This window comes from Pteropus vampyrus, unplaced genomic scaffold (assembly GCF_000151845.1).
Source record: "Pteropus vampyrus isolate Shadow unplaced genomic scaffold, Pvam_2.0 Scaffold103, whole genome shotgun sequence".
NCBI lineage: Eukaryota > Metazoa > Chordata > Mammalia > Chiroptera > Pteropodidae > Pteropus > Pteropus vampyrus.
The window spans coordinates 1,319,481-1,326,457 of NW_011888884.1; the positions used below are offsets into that span (position 1 = coordinate 1,319,481).

The window sequence follows — 6,977 nt, forward strand, 5'->3', positions numbered from 1 at the left end:
CTACAACGGAATTTGCCTCTGAGAGTTTCAACCTTTTATTATCTTCTCGGCAGTGCCTAATTTCTTGGCAGACTGATGAATTGTACCATTATGCATTTTTTAAAAGAAAACATTTATTTGCCTTTCATTCAATCTATAAATATTTATTAGCATCTGCTTTGGTTCCTTTTGGAGGTTCCGAGGGAGAATCATTCCATGCCTCTCTCCTGGTTTCTGGTGGCTGCCGGCAATCTTTGGCATGCTCTTCATCCCTTGACTTGTAGTTGCATGACTGTAATTTCTGCCTCTGTCTTTGCATGGCCTTCTCCCCCGTGTCCCAAATATCCCCACGCCTTTCTAAATCCAGGATGATCGCATCTTGAGATCCTTAACTACAACTGCAAAGATCCTTTTCCAAATAAAGTCACATTCCTAGGTTCTGGGCGTTAGGACATGGGTGAGTGTTTTTGGAGGGCCACATTCAAATTATTACTGGAAGGAAGTTCAGAAAACAAGTCAAGAAGTCAGAGGAGAGGGAAGGATGCTTTGCCAATGACAGCACTTCTCCTTTTAGTGCAAAATACACAATGGTCCTTGGTTGGAAGACCCTTAGAAACTGGCAAAGAAAAGTGTTCTCATGCACCATAAAGTATGCCGAACAAATAAAAGATCAAGTGCCCCCAAAACTATCCACATGTGGGAGCAGCCTTCAGCGGGGCAAATGTATCAGCCTGGGTCCGATTGGAGGTCCACTACTACAGAGTCAAGGACCTTAGACAAGTCTTTTCTTTCTCTGGGCCTGGAGGTCTTCATTTATAAAATAAGGTAATTGGACTAGAGCACTTTTAAGCCCCTTCTACTCAACTATTGCATGAGTCTACGCATTCGAAAACCAAAGATGTACTTAAACAGATGATTATATAAAAAACATATTTTTTGGTAGAAGATACCACTGTTTGATTATTTAGTGAACTGTGTACAAAACAATATTTTTCCTACAGTGAGTAAAGTGACATGATCCAGAAACATCAAAACAGCACATATTTTGAGAAATGGTTCCTTTTACAGTACCATTCTGAGAGCTAACACTCTGGTTATTAGAGTTTGCACATTATGTTTGAGCTACATTAATTAAAATGTCAGCCCTCATTATAAATCAGGGTGCTTCTCATTAGGATAAACAGAGGCATGGCACCGATTCTGGCGCCATAATTGCCTTGACTAGTCCAACAGAATCAAGTTGGATCAAATTACTATGTTATGAATTCTGTTAAATTTTTGATTTGGGAAAATTACTATGAACCACTATGACAATGCTTAACCAGCATCTGAGAGCAGAGAAGTACCTCAAATTAGCATTGTTAGGTTAGTAACAGATGGCAGAGATGCTTCTGTCCCTGTGAGAAATTGAGTCACCTGAATGTTTTGAGCAGTACTTCCATTGGAGATGAGGAGAAGAGTATTGATCAAACTTAATCTGAAAAACTCAAGCTTCATTATGGTGTTCTAAGAGGCTCCTACAAAAGCATTGTTATCTAGTGTACAGTGACTTGGAATGAGACATAGAATGGGTATGTATCTGAAGGCAGCGATGGCATTTTTGAACTATCTATATAAGAAATCTAAGACACTTAGCTCTGCAATTCAAATCTCAACCCATCTTTTCAGCCTTCTCCCTTCTGCTGCTCCCCTGCCTTCTCTCCTCAAACTTTAGTTCCTCTGAAAAATTCACCATTTCCAGATACTGCATTCTGCCCCAGTGCCTTATGTCATGTTGATCCCTCTGTTTGCCTTAGTTTACCTCGTTTCATAATTAGACATATATACCTAATATCTTTCCACCCTACTGGATTACAAGCTGTCTGAAGGTAGGAACTATTATCTTTTTCATCTCTATATTCCCCCTTGCTCCACTGTGCATAGTGCATAGTGCACCATGTCTGACTGCATGTAAACTCTCAACAATATTTGAATTCCATTGCTGAATGCGGGTAATGTACACCTGCAAGGTGAGTATTAGATGACATTATATCACTGACACACAATAAATACTCAAAAAGCAGGGACTATTGAATTCTGTCAGAAATTAGAGAGAGCCTCCTCTTTCTTATCTGATAGGATATTACAAAGCTAAGCAGATGTTATTTTGAAGATGTTCTGGTTAATTTAGGTGTTACAGCATTTTTTTTTTTCATTTACTGGGCTCCTATGTTATTGGGAAGCTAATGTGCCTTCAAAATGTTCATCATCCATTGGAGGAAAAAGACAAGTTAATGGATGAATGAAAAGCAATGTATTTGTTAGCTTCTTCAACAGATATTTATTGGGAGACAATGGTATCCAAAAAGCTGTGCTAACCACTGAACTAAAATACATTTATTGCCAGCGGCTTAAATGTAATTAACATTCACATACATTGAGAAATAAAGCTTTCTATTTTTCTTACATTTAGCTTTTATTCTCTTTTCATTATTACCTAAATCTAATGATTCTTAACCTTGGGTAAAATTTAGGGTTCATGAACTTACATAGGAAAATAATTACATATCTTACATAGGAAAATAATTACTGATCTCTAACTGAAATTTAGTATTTCTTTTGATTATGAATGTAGATAACAAACCACTGTAGGATTAGCGGTACCTGTGACTTGGTCACCAATAAGAACCACAGGTATTTTCACGTTATAATTGTTACAGATAAGTTGAAATAACTATTACACTCATCACAACTTTGAAATTAGTTATTTGGTCTATGGCCGCGCTACTCTGAACACGCCCGATCCGTCTGATCTCGGAAGTTAAGCAGGGTCAGGCCTGGTTAGTACCTGGATGGGAGACCACCTAGGAAGACCAGGTGCTGTAGGTGTAAAAAACAAAAAAAAAGCTGGAATTAGTTATTTGATATGCTGCTAGACTTGGTACTTAAAGCATGAATAAAAAGTACATGCCTTACTAAGTCACAAATTTGCTTTATAATATTTTAATAACTATATTTCAGTATAATTGTTTTTAAATTTTGTAATCCTATATATTTTATAGGATTCTTTTAAGGAACTCATAGGCTTCATCTGTGGCACAATAAAAAAGTTTAAGGACTCTTGATCTATGCTCTGATAGTAGTTATTCTTAACACACATTTGAGTTCTTTCTCTGAGGTGTTGTTCAAAGCCAGGCTGAGCTTAATTGTGCATGGACTATTTGCCTGCTGTGGAACCGTGTTGGGAGAAAGTGAGAGAGCACATGTCTGTGGACTCCTGTGTGACTGTCCTGCTCTCATCGCCCATGAGAGAAAGTGGACCCATCTACAAGAAAGTCTGGGCCTGTCTGAATGTATGCCTTGGCTTCCTTTACAGAGAATATAGTTTAAACAAAAAGAACAAACTAACCAAAAACAGACTCACAAATATAGAGGACAATCTGGGGATAGCCATAGGGGAGGGGGGTTGGGGGATTGGGAGAATGGGATGAAGGGTTAAAGAAATGCAAATTAGTAGCTGATCGATGGTCACGGGGATGGGGAGCAGGGCATAGGGAATGTATTGACTAGGTAAACAGCCAGAGGAAAGAAAGAGTAATTGGGGGGATCATTTTATAAACTATATAAATGTCTAACCAATGTTACTGTATACTTGAAACTAATAAAATAAAATTTAAAAAAAAAAACCATAATCTGTACCATTTGAATTAAAAACAAACATACTCATTGCAGATAGGAAGGAATTGACTCAGCAGATCCAGGTGTAGCCAAAAGCACCTGGGAATCTTGGTGGACTATAAAGCAAATGTGACTCATGGATGAAAATTGGTTAGTTCCCAGAACAAATGTCAATAAAATATAAAATAACATGAGCATCTAAGAGTTGAAAAAAAATCTCTCTTGCATGAATCTAAAGAGATAGGATTAATATTCCATTTTATAGATAAACAATTCAGAATGATTTGAGGAGACTTTACCAGGTCACACAGATAGTAAGTGAAGCATCCTGTCAAACATAATTAGAGGATTGAATCTATATTATAGTTTTTCCACGTCCACTCACAACACTTCTTATTACAAAGAGCATCTTCTTGCCTAAGAGTAATGAAACATTCGAGCAATCAACCAAAGGAGTTTCTTTACCCTTTCAGGGGGGCGTTTTTAAAATGTGGGTCCAGTTGCAATGGAGAACACTTACCACCTCTGAGCTCACAAACCTGGAGACTAGGCTAAACCAGATTAACTTTGAGCTTTAGAATTCTATGCTTTGGGGTTGCTCTGGATCTCCCAGTGGGGTATGAAAAAGCCAAATATAATTAGTATAGATCATACTCCAGTGGCACCTGAAGCCCGGAAGTTCCTTTATTTTCCAAAGATCATATAAGTCAGAGTTTCCAAAGGCAAAACTTGGTGCCAGAAACCCAAGGTACACATGGTTTCCTTCCCTAAGAGAAAAATAATTTACTTACACCTAGTAATGCGCAAGGTCCATATCCATGAAACAGAAGAGAATAGGTCATCTGACTGGTTACGGAGCCAAATCTAAGCTCTTCACATCACTTCTTATCCTACACACTGACTGTTTCCATTACTATATACCACTAGTCTCTTAGTATAATATCTTTGCTCTTCTCACTTCTAAAGCAGCTGTCTTTGAGAATGTCTTCCCTCTAATCTGGTACAGCTACAAAATGAAAACATTTTCACTTAAGTTAGTGCTGTCTACAGAAAGCTCTCCATAGCCACAGCTTGGTGATAAGCAATCTTGAATATCTGTGGGAAGAAACACCAACAGAAAGCTAATATAGTTCCAGACACTTAGAGATCTTATCTCTAATACACACTTAGTAGGCTTTTTGGTGCATGGAGATTTTGAAAATGATGCTCCAGAGGTGAGAAGGGGCTTCTCTAATCAGATCTTCCAGGGCAGCTCTAAGCCCTAAACATGAATCCGCCTTGGACATATTGCATTTCTCAGAGTTCTCACCTCAAAAAGCTTTACACATTGAATCTTACACTTAGATAAAATATTCAAAGCAAACACATTATTACTCACTGAAAAAAAAAGTATTGATTGTCAGACACATGAATTAGCATCTATACTTATCAAGCCAAACCATCAGCAGTAAAATTAAATTTTGGCTTACCTCTAGCCAGAAAAAAAAAAAAAAAAAAAAAGGCACAATAACATTTGGGCCAGCAATGATTTCCTCTTCCCAGAACTTTAATTTCCTCTGTCCACACCTTGTTTCTGCTGGGCATTAGGAAGGCTCATTGATTATCTCTCCTTGATAAGTATGTGCCTCAAGAAATGACATCTATTTGAAAATCTTAATGATTATAAATGAAACCCAATGTTATCAGTATCTAGTATCAAGTGCTTTACTTCTTTCATATTGAGTATAAAGCATGGTAAACAAGGAGAAAGAAAACTGAAAAGAGATAATTTTTTTTTATCCATTCTGAAATGAAATGCAGATCATGTTTATTTCAGAGGTTTTAAGAGGAACAAAGATTAAGGGTGAAATACTGGACGGATGTAATTTGAGGGACTATTTTTGAAAGTAGTCAGAAGCTTTTAAGTATTTAATAGCTATTAAATGTCCCTTGCTAAGACTTCATTCTATGAAAGGTGATGCACACAGTTGTTTTGTCATCCACTTTCAGTGGGGGCCTTATGAGGAAATTTCTATGAAACCTGCTTATGTATTTATTATGGAAACGTAGAGCATCCATGAGAGAAATTTCTCTCTAGCCTCAGTACTAAGAAAAACTGTTTTCTCTTAAGTAACAAGTTTGTTTTCGTTACTTAGGCATTTCGAATCCAGTAACCAATTGTTTTTCCGGCTTTGTTCCGGCCACTGGCAAGCTTAGAGCCAAATGTGCAGACCACCTTCAGCAACTGAACAGAATGAAGGGATATGCATTTGCTGTGGATTTATCCTGCTCAGTTCTAATCTACATTCCCAAACCTAATTTTCCTTTTTCTTTTGGTTTTATCATCCATTTCTTTTTACCCAATTGTATTATTAAAATAAATAAAAAATACTTATTAAAATAAATCATCTCAAAGCCTTTTCAGAATGAAGCAGCTTCTACTAGGTTGCTCCATTAATGTAGTTTGTGTCAATGATTGCATGCTGTAGGTAAGGGCTTGAGGTAGAAGAGATCTCCATTTTTAAATATAGGACAAAGCCAACTCCAACCTTAGTACAGCAAGAATTTTATGGCCAAGTCCAACCTTATGTTAAAGACGTCTATGATCCCTATGGCAACATAATTTCACTTAAGAACTAAAAGATCCGAAAATCTCTAAATTGAGTCTCATGAACCAGAGTAGGTGGTTTGACAATCAATTTTTTTGTTCCTCTCTAGGTCCATCCACTGGGAACTAGCTTATGCTGATACATATAAATGATTGAATACATAAACAAGGGAGAAAAGATAAGTCCCTCATAAAGAAGAATTCCAAATAAATTATCCAGACACAGCAGGTCCTCGAATAATGTCATTTTGTTATAGTATTGATGAGATGCCATAGGAACTTTACTCTTGTTTATATCTATTAGCTTACAGTAAAATTGATTTCATTATACATTGTTTTGCTTAAAGTCACCGAACCTATCAACAACGTTAAGTGAGAACTTGCTGTATTCTCTCCCTCGAGGAGGTGCTGCTTAACTCCCACTCCTTAGAAAAGGAGAAAAAGTAATTTTACAGTTTTACTTGGCAAACACTACCCGGTCAGGTGATTGAAGTTAACATCATCAGTGATAAATCGTGTTGATCGTGTGTAGCCCTGAGATGGTGTGATGAGACTGGCACTTTATTTCTGAGGTCTTCCTCCTACAAAGCTATAAACCCACTCTAACCAAGAGAAAAACATCAGACAAACCCAAATTGAGGGAACTTCTGCAAAATACCTGACCAATATTCCTCTCAACTGTCAAGATAATAAAAAAACAGGGCAAGTCTGAAAAATTGTCACAGACCAGGGGAAGCTTTAGGAAGCATGATGA

The 6,977-nt window shown here is 37.3% G+C and overlaps 1 pseudogene; it reads left to right on the forward strand.

Moving 5' to 3' along the window:
• The first annotated feature begins 2,729 nt into the window (after positions 1–2,729).
• On the forward strand, positions 2,730–2,847 carry LOC111742894 (annotated as a pseudogene).
• The last annotated feature ends 4,130 nt before the right edge of the window (positions 2,848–6,977 follow it).